Source organism: Macrobrachium nipponense, chromosome 1, assembly GCF_015104395.2.
Source record: "Macrobrachium nipponense isolate FS-2020 chromosome 1, ASM1510439v2, whole genome shotgun sequence".
Lineage (NCBI taxonomy): Eukaryota > Metazoa > Arthropoda > Malacostraca > Decapoda > Palaemonidae > Macrobrachium > Macrobrachium nipponense.
In genome coordinates this window covers 3,055,703-3,071,114 of record NC_087200.1, presented here as the reverse complement: position 1 = coordinate 3,071,114, position 15,412 = coordinate 3,055,703, and the positions used below count along the sequence as shown (strand labels likewise).

Below are 15,412 nucleotides of genomic sequence, written 5' to 3'. Positions count from 1 at the left end.
TAGTCATCTCAACCACCTCCTGTGGCATAATTTTGGGCAGTCTTGGTTACATCTCAGCCAGTTTACATGTCACTGTATCAGTCTGCAGGGTGCTGGTTTCTTACTCTGATTCAGATAATCATCCATTGGTTGTAAAGCATTTGTTGGATCATGCAGCTTTGCTTTACCCTCACTTTTTTTTTAACCAGGATGAACCTGTTGATCAGTACTCCCTTTTCTTTTCTTCTTCTTCTTCTTCTTCTTCCAGGCAGATAGGACCTTTTTTTTTCTTCTTCTTCTTCTTCTTCCAGGCAGATAGGAAGTTAAAGTTAACTGAATCAATTAGGATACGTTCTGAGGTGGTCTTGAAAACATTATCTCTTAAAGCTGGTTTTCAGAATGTGGTTGCTTCTGTTGCCAGTTTTATGCATTGCACTGAGCTGAGTGTTATGACACAGGTACAGTGCCAGTTCTTCACCCCTTACCTGTTTAAGAGGGAGTTTTTTTTTTCAAGTTACTTAGCCTGATGAATTGAAGAGCTCTTGAAACCTGTAGGGTACCTTGACCTGAAAGTGAGGCAGATGCACTTGTGAAATTGTTATATATCATTCTATCAAAGCACCTTTCATTCCTAAACTTACATTTAGCATGATCGCTATCTATTGCACCAGGTGAAACGTGAGTCCTGAAGGGGCAATGATTCCTGATGAGGCCTTAGCTTATCTTGATTGAACTATTTCCAAAACTTTTAGGGAGAGGTTACATGTTATTACCAACTCAGTTTTGAAGAAACATTAACAGTTGTGTTTATATTTATCCTATAAAGTAGCTTTGGCTCACTGGTCAGTAGCTGTTTTTTTTATTTACCCCCTCATCAAGGTCTTACTCCCAACATGTTTTAAGGCCATAGCTGAAGCTGTCTCAAATCAGGAGAACAGGGAATTCTTAGTACAGTCCTTAAAGTCTTCCTTCAAACATCGTGTACCTGATGATATTCTATGCAGAGTATCAACCCAAACCATCTTCAATTTTTTCTGTACCTAATGAGCCCTTTCAAGGTGATCAGGGCTCTCATTCAAAGGGAAAGAATTGCATAGGCAACTGTAACTGATGTTTCGATTCCTTAGGGTCCAATAGGAGACTTTCGACAGGTGTTTTGGAGTTCCTGGCAAAAGTTTAGAGCATATCTTCAGGTGATGAAGGTTCTGAAGGAGGGATAAATTATGCCTTTGCTCCTATGTGGAACAAACCTTCAGTCTTAACAATAGTATAATCTTAGTGCCAGGTGGAAAACCAGTTAAAAACGATCAAAGATTCTATTGCAAGAAATCTTTGAGATCTGCAACTCTGCGCATACGAGGTGATAGTTGGTCAGAGACCTCACCCTGTGATGCATTTAGTCTTTTCTTAACTGCCTTGGAGAGTAGATGCTTACACTTTTGCTCTCCTTCCAAGCCGGTTGATTTGTGTCCGTGTTTCCTTATTTTTTCTGTGTTTGTTGTGTGAGTGTTCTGTTTCAGAATGGATTCTTCTTGAGTCTTCACGGGCTCGTCAACGCATGTGCCCGGGTATTCGGGGATTCCCATGCTCCAGGTTTTTGGCATCTATGAACACTGATTCTCATACGACATGCAGTAGGTGCTGAACTAATTATGGTTTGATTACTAATCCTTGCCTGGGATGTCGTTCCTGGGCTAAGTTACAGTGGAGGGTGTTTTACAAGAAGGAACAACGCAGTGTCTACTTGTCCTTGTTGGGAGGGTTTTTCTTGTCCTCATCTGGGCGATGTGGCTTCTCCCTCTTCCTCAAGTGTGCTCCTAGGGGCAAATTTGTTTGTACCCCTGTTGCCTTCCTTTTCTTCCATCAATTTGTCGTTGAAAGTATTGGGAGTCACTCAGGATTAATAGTTCAATGTAGCCTCCTCTACCTCAGGTTCTAATGCTCTTCCTGAAAGGGAGGAGGCTATGACATCTAAGTCTTTAGTTTCAGATTCTGAGTCAGACAAGATGGCGGCTGTTTGGATGTCGCTTGGTCTGCGGGTTTCACCCTCCTTGGATGGCCTGTTGTCACATTTCTTGGAGGCACGGACCACCCCCCTGGCCCCCATAGCAGTCCCGCATCCCCCAGGGCTCCTCTACATTGGCTCTCGAGTGTTGCCACCTTTGTCAACGTTGACGCTTTCTGGGTCGCCTCTTATTGCTCCACCTGTGAGGCCATCAACTGGCGCCGTTTATTCAAGCTGTCTTCAAGAGGCTGGACTCTGTTTTTCAAGAGAAGTTGTCTGCTGTTTCTGCAAAGAGGAGTTGTAAACTGAGCATTTCTTCCCCTCCTCCTGCTAGTATTTCTTCCCCTCCTCCTGCTAGTAAGAGACCTTGTAGAGGGGGTAGCTTCGCTCCTTCTCCTGCTTCTTCTCCATCACCACCTCACCTTCGTGTTAGATGGAGAATTAAGAACTTTGTAGCTTTGTCTTCTGTGAGGGAAGTGCATCTCCGTCTGCTCTACATGACCATGCCTCTCCCATGCATGTTCGTGTTCGTTTGAGCAAGAGGAGTGCATCTCCGTCTGCCCTGCACGGCCGTGTCTCTCCCTTACTTCTTCGTGTTTGTGAGTTTGGCAGTGAGTCTCGTGGAAGGAATGCATTCCCATCTTCGATACAGGGCCGCATATCTCCCATACGTGCGGGTAATGCATAGTCGACTTCCCTTCACATCTCGTGCGTGTTCATGACAGTGAGAGTGTTGAGAATAGAGAAAGTGCTTCCCTGTCTTCAGTACACAGACGTGACTCATCCTTGCACGCACGTGCTGAGGATATCTGAGGGGCTACCCCATCGTCCTCTGTTCCTGTGCCAGTTTGTTGGTGTAAGGACAATAAGGCACCATTGAAAAGGTCGGTTCCTCGCTCAGTAAAGCTGCGGTTGACGGTCAGGAACGTGAGGCTTCCCTGATCCGCGAATGTGTTTATTGTTCTCCTGGTAGAGACCATATCCTTAGGAGTCTTTCTCCTTCAGGTGCTCTCTTCGGCATCATTCTTATTCTCGAGACTGTGCCTGGTTGGTGACGGACGTGTACTCAACTCGTCGTGCACCATGTACGTGATTCGTCTTGTGAACGCGTATGTGGTTCGCCTGGCAGGTGTGTATGTGATTCTTCCCCGTGAACGTGTACGTGGTTCAAGTCACTAACATTTACACGGTTCAAGTTGGGACCATGTTCAAGTGTAGTTCAACTGATGTCCCGTCACCTTAATCCGGACATGATCCGTCTTAAGCCTGGTCTGACCCTGGAGCAGGTTAGGTCAGAAGGGCCATCCTTTTCATCACAAGAGGCCTTAGCTATGGAGACTGCTGTGGCTTCCATCTTCCAGACTGTCTCCTGGCTGGCCTTGTAGTCACTGCCATAGCCAGGGTTGCTTTGGATAGGACTGAGGGAGGTATAGTCAATTCTTCCTCATTGATTAGGCTGTTGCGGTCTGGTGCAAAGGCCACTTCTTACCTGATCCACTTTAGTGCAACCTTGTGAGCCAACCAGCTCCTGGCCAGGAGGGATGCAGCACTGTCGAAGGTGGCAGGGTCAGTGGACTCTTGAGTCTTTGTTGGCTCTCAGGAATGGGGACCTCCTTGATTCTCAGTTTCTGTTCCCTAGGACTGAGTTGGAAGATATATCAAACGATGGCAGGCAGATACTAAAGATAGACTAGGCCATCAGGCAGTATCTAAGTCGGAGGCTCAGTCACGATGCCCTACTCCTCCCCCTCCTTGGCAACAGGTGAAAAGGCCTTCACCTGTCAAATCATGTAAGCATTAGGCTTCTGTGAGGGTCTCAATTTCCTTCACAGCCCAAGTCAAAGCAGCAACAGCGTCCCTTTCAATCCCGCCCCTACAAGCCTGGGAAGGGCTCTAGAGGTAGGGGCAGAGGGGGTCATCAGTAGTGGTCGCCTCTCCCTCTTCATTGCCATGGGTAGGGGGATGCCTGGCAGGCCAGTGGGCCAAATGGCAATGGTATAGAGCGGAGAAAGTTCTTCAGCTTCTCTCCCTCTTTTAGAGAGACCTCTCCTCAATCGGACATATCCTTACGACTCCCAGTAGTTCTTGGCCCTACGAGAGGAAGTGTTCAAAATACTGAAAAAGGGTGCAATAGAAGAAGTGGCGTCCTTCTCCTGGATTTTACAGTCGGATTTTCCTAGTCTTGAAAGTGACGGGCGACTGGAGATCAATAAGCGACCTTTCCACCCTGAATCATTTTGTCAGGATGGAGACTCCCTGGACGGTGTTGGCAGCTATAAGGGACGACTTCATGCTGTCAATAGACTTGAAGGATGCTTACTTTCAGATTCCCATTCACCCTTCGTCCAGAAAGTTTCTTCGCTTCACTCTGGGAGAGCAGATCTTCCAATTCAAGATCCTCTGCTTCGGCTTGACTGCAGCCCCTCAGGTGCTCACAAGGGTCTTTGCCCTCGTCTTGACATGGGTTCATGCTCAAAGGATTCCCCTGTTAAGATACCTCAATGACTGGCTGGCGTTAGCAAGCTCCAGGGAGAAACTGCTTTTGGACAGAGATGATCATCTTCAGTTTTGTCAGTAGCTAGGTATACGTAGTGATAAACCTAGAGAAGTCCAATCTGGTTCCCAGCCAGATTATCTAGGTATGGTTATAGATACGGTGGTGTCGAGGATTTTTGTCGGACCAGAGGTTAGAGAAGTTTTTTTTGGTTAGTGGCATGCAGGTTCCTGTGACAGCCCGAACAGCCAGCTCACCAGCAGTAAGTCCTTCTGGGGTTTTTGTTTTCTCTTGAGAAGTTGGTCCCTCATGGTCACCTTCATCTTCAGTTTCTGCAGTGGAGAGACTGGAAGACTTCTGGTCCCCGGTAGGAGATTCCCCTCTGCAGAGAGTCCCTCTCTCCAAAGAGGTGAGGTAAGACTTTCGTTGATGGTTGGACAACCAGAATCTCTCGATGGGAATCCCTTTGCGTTCTCCTCCTCCAGACTTCATCTGGTTTTCGGATGCTTCCATCACTGGTTGGGGTGCTCATCTGGAAGATCTCTTTGCGTCAGGCCTTTGGAGTGCTGAAGAGAAGCTGCTGCACACCATTTTGGAGTTAAAAGCAGCTTTTCTGGATCTGAGTTTCAGGAGAAGGTAGAGGGTCACTCGGTTGTTCTGATATCCAACAACACCACAGTGGTCGCCCATGTGAACAAGCAGATGGGCCTGGTGTCTCGTCACCTCCATTCGTTGACAGTCGAGTTACACCAGTGGGCTATTGACAACTCAGTGGAGCTCTCTGCCAGGTACATTCCAGGCAAGAAGAATGTGGTCGCCAACAGACTGAGTTGTCGGAACCAAATCACGGGCACAAAGTGGTCTCTGCATCAGGATGTGGCAGACGGGCTTTATTAGATTTGGTAGAGGCCTATGCTAAAGTTCTTCTCAACGTGCTTCAACAGGAAGCTGGAAGTTTACTGTTCAGTGGTCTCAGATCCCCTTCTTGCTCTGGTAGAGGACGCCTTCCTACACCCTTTGGACAATCGTGAGGTGTATGCCTTCCCTCCATTTTGCCTGATCTGTCAAGTTCTGAACAGGGCAATGAGTTCTCAAAATCTCAGGATGACTTTGGTGGCTCCTCTGTGGCCTCAAGCAGATGGTTTCCAGACCCGCTGTCTCTTCTGTCAGAGGTTCCAAGAGAGATTCCCCCATGGCGGCAGCTTCTTTGCCAGCCTCATGTCAAAAGGCTTTACCAAACGATAGAATCCCTGTCTCTTCACGGCTGGAGGCTATCAAGTATCTCCTCCAAGCATGAGGATTTTCTCAAGGGGCTGTGGGACGTATGTCCAGTTGCCTCAGGAAGCCTTCATCAGCAGTTTACCAAGGGAAATGGGCAGTCTGCTATGATTGGCAGAGTTTTTGATATTCCTCAGGGATGAGAAAGGTCTTTCTGTTTCTGCTATTAGGGGTTACAGAGCAGCCCTAGGGTTAGTGTTACATCTGAAAGGTGTGGACATTTCTTCATCTTGGGAGATCTTGTTGTTCAGGAGTTCTCCAAGGGAACTCAGGCCTCCTGCATGGGATGTTTCTCTTGTCCTGAGAAATCTCACTCGAGCTCCATTTGAGCCCCTGCATCAATCATCAGACAAATATCTTGGCCTCACTCCTTCATCCTTAGGAACCTCATGGACATTCTTGGACCAGAGGAGGAGAAACTTCTCTGCCCTGCAAGGGCTTTGCCGTATTACCTGCACAGGACAGAGAAGATAAAAGGACCTTTTTCACAACTCTGATGTTCCATCAAAGATCCATCTCGCCCTTTATCAAAGAATGCTCTCTCGTATTTCTTGAGGTCTTTGATGATCAAGGCCCACTCTCAAGCCAAAGACTTGTCTTTGGCTGCCATTCTTCAGTCAACGTTTTGGACGTCAAAATCAGTGTTCACAACGCATTACTTGAAGGAAGTGGAAATGGTTTTCGAGAATTGTAGTACCCTCAGGCTTTTATCCATTGCTGGCATGGTGTTAGGAGAGGCAACATAGGGGCTTATCTGTACTTCTGTCTTTTTGCCTTGTATCAAGGTTGTAGGAGTCCATGGGAAGTCTGGAGGTACTTGGTATCTGGAGTACCCTCCAGTCATTTTTAGTACAGATGGTGTTGGTTTTTTTATGATCTGGTGTAAGTGACAATTTATTATTTGTTGATTTTAATCTGGTTCTCGCCCAGGACAAGGGCACTTTTTTTTTTGTTGTTCTTTGATAAGTGAGAGGTAGGACCCTTGAGATCAAAGAACATCCCACTGATGTAGAGGCGACCCTTAGTCTTGCTACTCCTCTCCCTACTGAGTAAGACAAGTACTGACCAAAGGTATTACTCACCTGCAGCAGCTTGCTTACAAGGTAAGGTATGACAAGCATGTTACTAATGCTACCACATATATATTGTCTTATTGAGAAATTCCTTACATTATCAGAAGACATTACTCCACACCTCAACACCTTTCAATGTGGAATCAGCTATATAATTGCTTGGTAAAACACTAGAACAAAAATATTTTTATAATAGAATTATGTTTTGTTGTGTACTTACTGAGCAATTACATAATCAAAGGCTGCCCTCCTCCCCACAGGTGGAGTTTGTGGCGGAAATCAACTTGAGAGGTGCTGTATGTCATACCTGGAGTCTGGAAGTGGCCAGATACCTATCACTTAGACTAGCAAGATTTTAATATTGGTCTGCCATAATAGGGAATTTACAGCTATGTAATTGTTTGGTAGGTATATAGAATAAAACATAATTTTATCATACAAATATTTTTGTATGTGAATATGTTATTATTGAAAAATTTTGTTTTCATAGAGGAGACTAATTTCATAAGTCAACTTTGTGTGAGGTTTGATGCAATTATATATTCATCACAAACTCACTGCAGAACTGAATGTCTCGGTATTTGTTATGTGAACCTGAAGTTCCTAGTCTGAATGTCTCTCTTCTTATACTTATTTATTCATATGTAAAAATTGTCATGATTGTTGGTAGGTTTAGACTGAAAGATTTCCCCAACCTTAGCTTTTATTTTAAAAATCCTTGAATGGTGGTCGTTGAGTAACTGGCTTCAGAAATAGGATGCATTGGATTGAAAGCTGCTCTATTGATAAAGTGAGAGCTTTTATCCTGATTATTTTCTTGCTCTTTAAAATAGATAACTGGTAATCACACTTGGGTATTTTACTTGCAGCAGGTTTTAAGTGGTATGATTTAAGTAAGATTTTGCATTAACTTCCATTATTAAAGTTTGCAAAGCACTTTATTGCCAGTAGTAAGGGTTACTTGATGAAAAAACATTCTCATTTCATTAGAATATGCAATAAATCGTCTTGAAAATAATTGATACGTTATTGCTGATAATGGAAGTTACTTAATTTACCAAGCTAATTATAATGCATTCATTACTGGAGTGACAGCATTTGGCAGCAAGTGGTGTTTTAAAATGTAGCATCATAAGCTGTTAAACCGGCATGTTATTTCCTAACCTAGCATGATTTATTTCCTTGTGTTGTGAAAATGTTCTTATATCCTCTTTCACCGTTTGATTCTTTAAACTACTAATGCAAAAGTTTTGTTTAATTGAAATTTAGTAAAAGGGTAGTTATTTTTAATAATAGCATGTGTCATTTCTGGAGCTTCTTGTTCACATGGGTGGCTTTCCTTTCTGGCCTTCTTTTGTTTTTCATTTCATTCTGTCTTAAAAGTATCATGAAGAAACAACTAAGGATGGTGATTTAAGAGCACGCTATTGTTTTTTATATTTGCCATACATAAACATATAAATCTTATAATGTTCATAATTTTTGGTAATGTGTCTGTTACTGTTCCAGTCTCAGAGGGGTGGAGACTTTGCTGTGCACTTATTTCATGAGAAAAACATCACTTATTCAGTCTGTAGATTTTTTTGCAATTGGAAGGAATATCTTTAACCCTGCGAAACTTGGACTTCTTTTAAATATTCAAGGATTTACCCCTTAGCTCTTTAGAATAATAAAAATATACAATAAACATGTAAGACTTAAAGGCCTGCATTATATAATCTATTCAGACTTATCCAAATCCTCTTCTGATTTAGGATTTACTGCAAAATCATCTAGTCTGACAAGCCAGTTTTCAATACTCAATAAAACATCTGTTTTCATAGCAGAATGGTCTGCAGTAAAGACTATGAATGACTTGCCACCGTAGTAATTTGTAATTTTCAGTGATTCAAAGCACTTTAGAAGCCCTTTATAATGATCATCCTAAAATCATTGTTTCTGCAAATTAAATTTTCCTTCCACAAATTATGTAAATCCAATATAAATGTTGCATTATGTTAGTCCTTGTACATATAGGTATTAAAGGAAAAGAGGATGCAGAAAAAGTAGCCTTAACCTGCAATAACTGTAACCAGATCAAGTACGTACTCAATACTTGTTCCTGTCTGTGATTGTGTAAAACTCATTGTCTTTAGTGAATGGCAGGAATTGCGGAATAAAAACTACCAGTAAGAAATGTAAAAAAAGTAAAAATTTAAGTGACTGTTGATTGTGGTGGGGTTCTCTACAAAAAATAATGCCACTTTGAAGTATAATATTATCTAAGCTTTGAATTGGTCATATTCATGTGGCTCATGGGTATTTGATGAATAACCCACATGACCCCTTTCTGAATGTAGAGGATGCAGGTCAACCATTACAGTCAAACATATGTTTATTGATTGTGCAACTTTCAACAGTGTATCTGGTAGTATAGATACAATGTCAGATAAAATATAACCTTTGTTTTTAAGGAAATGCAAATTATCCCATTTTATGTATGTATATTATTAAGTGCAAGCTGGGAAAGATTGTTGAAACTTGGTAAAAGGGTTTGTACCAGTAATTGATGGTGGGTGGATGGGGGTGTGTTCCCCACTCACCTTCCATAAGTAAGAACTTTTTATACAGCTGCCTTTGGGCTCAGTTGTATGCAGCAATATAACTGGCTTTTGTTAATGCTAGTATTTTCTCATTTTGTGAGTGATTGTGTTAGTGCCTTGTTCACATGGAAGTTAATGCAAAAAGCAAAAATCAGAGGTGTGATTGGAATGGGTGTGTCTGGACTCTATGTCGTCTGTCTTTGGATCTACACCAAACATCATTCTGGAGTGTCAGGGTCATCTGTCTGTCCATCACATTCATGAATAAATTGTCAGCCAAGTACTAGGATGGAATATAATTGTTCAGATCACATTCATCTCCTTTTGCCTCAGAACATTGCCTATAGGTCCTTGGACTCCTCTTCCTTGGAGCCTGTAGTAGATGCTCAACAAGTCCTGTAGTTCACCTAGTTCCTGAGGGACAGGGTACAACTTACCTAAGGTGTGCAGTGTGCAGCTGCAAGAAGTGTGTGTGTGTGTGTGTGTGTGCGGGACTGGCCTTTTCCCTTTCTCCTATCTTCATTTCTCTTTTAGTGGACAGAGGAACAGTGAATGACCCAGCATATGCTGGACTGGCCTTCATGCAAGTGTTTTAGATGACTGAGTATCCTGTCTATAATCCAGTTCGTTTGGATTAGTAGGTGCAAATCCTTCCTTCCCTCTAGCAAGGAGTGAGTGCAATTGACCATGAGCAAGCCAGTTGGTTATTCTTAGCTTTGTAGTCTCCGACACTGTGGGTTCATTCGAACCTTTTCGTATCAGATATTACTTTCCCTTAATTCAAAATGTCCCGAAGTCAGATGATCTAACATTGCTTGTTCAATTACGGTGTCCTTCCTTTGCTCTTTCATGACCAGGAAGAGAGTACTCAGGTGAGCAGAACTACCAGTCAGTTCAGATATGTAGTTACTTTGAATCCTCCTTTCAAAAGTAAGTCTCCCATATGTAAAGACCAAGGGTTTGTATTTGTGTAAGAACAAATGACAAGTTTTTAAGTAATTTCTTTACATAAAGGGCCCACGTCTTACCGCCCCTCATTCTCTTACCTGGGCCAAAAGGTAAAATGCTTAGATTTGAGCAAACTCCAACTAGGTGGGTGGTACTTTCGCCGCTACCTTTGGTAACTTTGGTCTCCTTTATGGAAAGGCCCTTGACACCACTGAATCTTTTTGGCTCCTTCCTACCAGACTGCTCTCCCTCTCTCCCTGTTCCTTCTGGTTGTTCTTGTCTCATGTTAAGGTAGACAACTAGGTGTCCTCCAACAGTGAGGGATCTAGTGCATGTACCAGGCTTCTTCCCAGGTGAGACCAAGGTATGTGTTGGCAGTTCATCACTGCTTACCCCTGCTTTGGCATTAGGTATTTGTATGACTGCTTTGGTGGAGTATTTGCAGAAAATGCCACCTTTTCTCTATTCTTAGATCACTTAGTTTTGGGTAAGTGGTCCCCTGTTTGTACTGGTGCTGATGCTGTTCTCATTAGGGAGTTCAACCTTATTGAGCCTCCTGTAGCAGTAATTGTGCTTGTAGGAGATGCTCCTGTAGTATCAAACACAGGCATACTCCTTTAACACTACTGCTGCTTCAATTGATTCATCTGCTGAAGCTGAGGATAGCAAGACTCAATGACAGAGTAAGGTGAAGAACTGCAATTGCTTATCTTCTGCCTCCTCCTTATTGTTGTAGAGCACTATCACTACATTCCCACCTCTTCTTTTGCCCCTTTTTCATTTCATAAGAAGAGGGAGAAGACTTAGAAGCCTTAAAAGAATTCCCATTACACTTCAAGTGGTCACCTACTTTTTTCAAAGGTTGGAAGAAGTGGTTGCTCACTTGCTAGGAAGATATCTACCATATATAGAGTTGATATAGGTTTTTCTGAATGTGCTCTTGACCCATGTCTCTTCTCTATTTCCAATGACTTGAAGATTGCTCTACCAGCCCGAGAAGAGTCTACTTGAGACTCAGAGGTCTGGAAAAACTAACACCTATTAATAATAATAATGAAGATTGCTCTGGATTCTTCCCTCATTCATACTTCTGCTGAGTTACACAAATAGGATGTGGTGCTACCTTCTTGCTGAACACCTCAATATCCAGGTTCTGCACTTGCAGACACAAGGTTCACATTTGACAGGTCGCCCATGCACGGTATTTGGTATTTGGTGACCCACGTGTATGATTGTGTAGATTGGGAAACCTAGGGTGTTCCTGGTTCAACTAGAACTCATGATAGCACAAATGAATGTTCAGCCATAGCCTCGAATACTAGTTTGGCATCTGCAAATTGTTTGGAGGTCTGGAAAGTTTGACATGGTTAGGAGCAAGCTTGTTCAGTATAGGATTCAGAATTGACTCATGGTTCAGCAAACTTTACCATTAGGTTTAGTAATTATTTGTGTCCATGGTCCTAAGAGCCCTCAATATGTGCAGACTGGTGTGTCAGCCTCTCTTTTGGAAGAAGATCCAACGTGTGCTTTAGAGGATGTGTTAGGGCCTGAGGGACCTTCTCCTTCAACAAGTAGTACTGGGGAACATTCTTCCTTCACCACTGCTAGTTGATGAAGCAGATGCATGTGTAGGCAGTTCACCAAGCCATTGTACACTTTGGTTTGGCACACCAACTAAATTGCCAGGGCCAGGTAGGGGGGATAGAGTGATTTATACATCCTTTCATGGTAGAAAGATTTTTCAAGTTGTTCACCATATGGCTAAACGGAAAGCTCCCTGTGTTCTGCTCTCCCATTCCAGACCCCAGTAGTTCCATAGATGATGCCTACCAGCGCCATTGTGGCAGTCTAGATGTTTGTGCCTTTTCTTATTTCAGTCTGATATGCCAAGTTATCTGCTGAGTTTTAGTTTAGTGGCATCCTCGTTTGCCAGGTGTTCTGGTCACTTCTGTTAACTGCACATTTTTAGTGCCACCAGTTGATACAGACTGTCAGCCCTCACATTTGAGGGTAATGCAACAGTTCTATAAGCAAGAGGCATTTCTCACAGAAATGTACAATTGCCTTTGAAAAGTTCTGGCAGTGTGTATCAAGGAATGGGGACTGTCTCCTGCAGTGGGTGTCATATATAGGGCATCTCTTTGGTCTGATCTATTTGTCACTAGCTGGGAGACTTTTTCATCTATCTTTGTCAAAAACTCCTTGCAGTCCCTTTGGTAAAATTTTATCACTATCCCTTAAGGTAGGTGTTTCAGCTGGAATGTATGGCCCTCTCTTCATGGCAGTTTTGCATGCTTATGAGGAGCTCCAGTCTTGGCTGCACTTTTTTTTCTAGCATAATCCTCAGTGAAACATGTTGGTGAGTTGCACAACCTTTTGTATCTTGGGTTGTAGTCAATCTTGTTCATATTTCTTTGTGGTAAAAAGCAGAACCCATCAGTTTCTGAGTTTTTAGTTCTTCCTTCTAGAGCACTTGGTGGGGATGCAGGCAAGGTGCTTTTGAACCTGGTACAAGCTTTGCAGCATTTTTTAAGGCAAACCAGAACTTTTAGTTGACAGCTTTGGTCTCGTTATTAGTATTGGCAGGCACAAAAAAGTGGTGCCTAAGAGCAGCCATTCTTTTTGGCTTCTGAAGCAGTCAAGTGGTTGTACAAGCCTACATGCAAGGGAGACTCATTCAGTCCAGGCAAGAGCTCACTTAAGTCCGAGATGTTGGCCCATCACCAGTCTCTTAGGCCCCCATTCACACTTGGCTCTGGTTTTAAGATTTGTTGAAAATTGGGCGGAGCGTTGGATTTCGATATGTGACTGTGGTTGTTTTTAGTCAGTACAGACTGTTGCACAGGTAATCATGTGACATGTATAAAATTAAGTACAAATAGCCCATTCACTGTGAGATGCAGTTGTTCTATGGTTGAAATACATATCTGTGTGTGAAAGTGGAGGTTACATCGACACAGACCTGTGTTTATTATTTCAGCAATAGTGTCGTCTGTGCTATGTGACTTCAGACAATTCTTTAAATTTGGCAGAAGTATTGGTTGATAAGTTGTTTTGGACTGACTGGATTGCTTTGTATAAGTCATACCCATGCTTATGGATTGTGAAATTCACATGTTATTCCGACAGAAATCAGGAAAATATCGCATAAGATTTATTAGTAAACAAGCCAAAGGATAGATATCCAGATGCTACATGGGAAACTGCCACCAAGAAAATAAACAAACAACATATGTAGTGTATTCTGGGATAATATTCCCAAGCCTCTGAGGATATATCGCCACACTTAACTCGAGGTCCTCGTAAGATCTCCCTGTTGCTAAATACCATATTGTGGTGGTTAGTCCGACAGGAGATATACTAGATTCCCTCTTACAGGTGTCTGATTTCTTGATATAAGGTGTTATTAAAGTAGTTCCCTAAATTTATCTTCACCCATCCTCAAATAATTATACCAATCACCTGGATGACATTTGGTTTTGTTTATGAGATACATGAGAAAACTCATTTCTTTTAAGCAACCTAAATTTACCTTCACCCATCCTCAAATAATTACGTATACCAATCACCTGGATGACATTTGAGTTCATTTATGAGAGATGCGTGAGAAAACTCATTTCTTCTAAGCAACCAGTCTTTTACCAAATATCTCTTAATATTCTTAGCACCGTTCTTCATTTTGACGCAAACTGGAGCACAAATTGCCATAGTTTGCAGTTTGCTGTTGGAGAGTACCTCAGCCATCACTTTAGCATGTCCAAAAGCAATTGAGCAATTTACACAGAACAGGTCGTAACGTCAGTGTCCGTGTCATTTCTTTTGACTTGACGCGCTTCCCCTTTCAGCATGTCTGGGGACAAGTCTGAGCGTGAATGACCTGCCTTAGAGGAGCTTCATTTTCACAGGCAATGAGGGCTAGTGTCTAATGGTGGCAGACCACCTCATTTATCACTTACAGGCATTACTGCTCAATAGCTTAAGTAGTCATCCAAGCTCTTCTCAGACAGAGGTAGGATGGGTAAGTGACAGGTTTCTCTCTCTTCCCTTTACCTTGCCTTCCTATATTTCTACAATGCAGCAGCCAGGCAATTATAAGGTGTGACTCCCACCACTCTCCCATTTCAGGGAATGGGAGGAGGGGTTAAAGGTGTCATCTGAACCAATCAATTTATAATTGACCTGGATGCTACCTGCCCTCCAACTTGTACTTCTTGTCAATTCAGACAGCACTTGGTTCTCCAAAGTTTTCTTAGAGTACAGACATCGCAGTCTGGCTCATGGCCCTATGAATCCTTCATCCCTATGCCTGTAGGTTACAGGAATTGTTTGTTCCTTGTGCATTATCATGACCAAAACATGGCTTTTCTGGGTGGAAGTTCGAATGGTAGAGACAGTTGCGATACTATCTAATACACAAAAGGTGATGGTCTATATTTCATAGGTATGCAAATGGAAGTCTCTTCTTATAATCCCACCTGAACCACCTTGCGTGGTCCTTGATGCTAAAGGAGAAAGTGCTGGCTTATGGCAGGTGAGCGGGGGCTTTCCCCCTACTTACTCCCGACCACCAGTTAACTACTTTGTAACCAAGTTTCAGCAGTTGTTTCCAGCATGCATTTAGGAATACTCGTACATAAAAGGTTCTGGTTTGTATAACCAAGGAAAAATACAAATTACATTTAAAATTTGATATATATTTCAGAGCAAACCCTTGAGACCATCCCTGTAAATTTTAGGATATTACATATTTCCCCTGCCTGGTTAAACACTTCACTGATAATAATGAGTCATTCCATAGATTCTCTATGATAGGTTTTGTGGAACCTAACCCTTTGAAATTGTAATTTAAAATGACACCAAATTCTTCAGTGTAACATGAAGTATCCTGTTACACAGAGCAGTCAAAGAAAATTATTGCTCAGCATTTTCATTTGGGCAGTGAAGGGTGAGTGTTCTGGCACAGACAGATTTTCACCCTCTCCCCCCCTCCCCCCATCGTCAAAGGTTTAATGTAAATTTCTGGCTGAAAGGAACCATATACCTTATTGTACCA

At 42.6% G+C, this 15,412-nt stretch overlaps 1 protein-coding gene across 4 annotated transcripts in view; it reads left to right on the top strand.

Moving 5' to 3' along the window:
- LOC135219098 (bromodomain-containing protein 7-like) overlaps positions 1–15,412 on the top strand; it is a 339,758-nt gene that overhangs the window by 182,970 nt on the left and 141,376 nt on the right. Inside the window, exon 3 of one of the 4 annotated variants that reach the window (XM_064255536.1) lies at positions 7,090–7,233. The exons of the other annotated variants lie outside the window; for them this stretch is intronic. The gene's annotated coding sequence lies outside the window, so the exon portion shown is untranslated. The remainder of the gene's footprint in view (positions 1–7,089; positions 7,234–15,412) is intronic. 4 annotated transcript variants of the gene reach the window in all.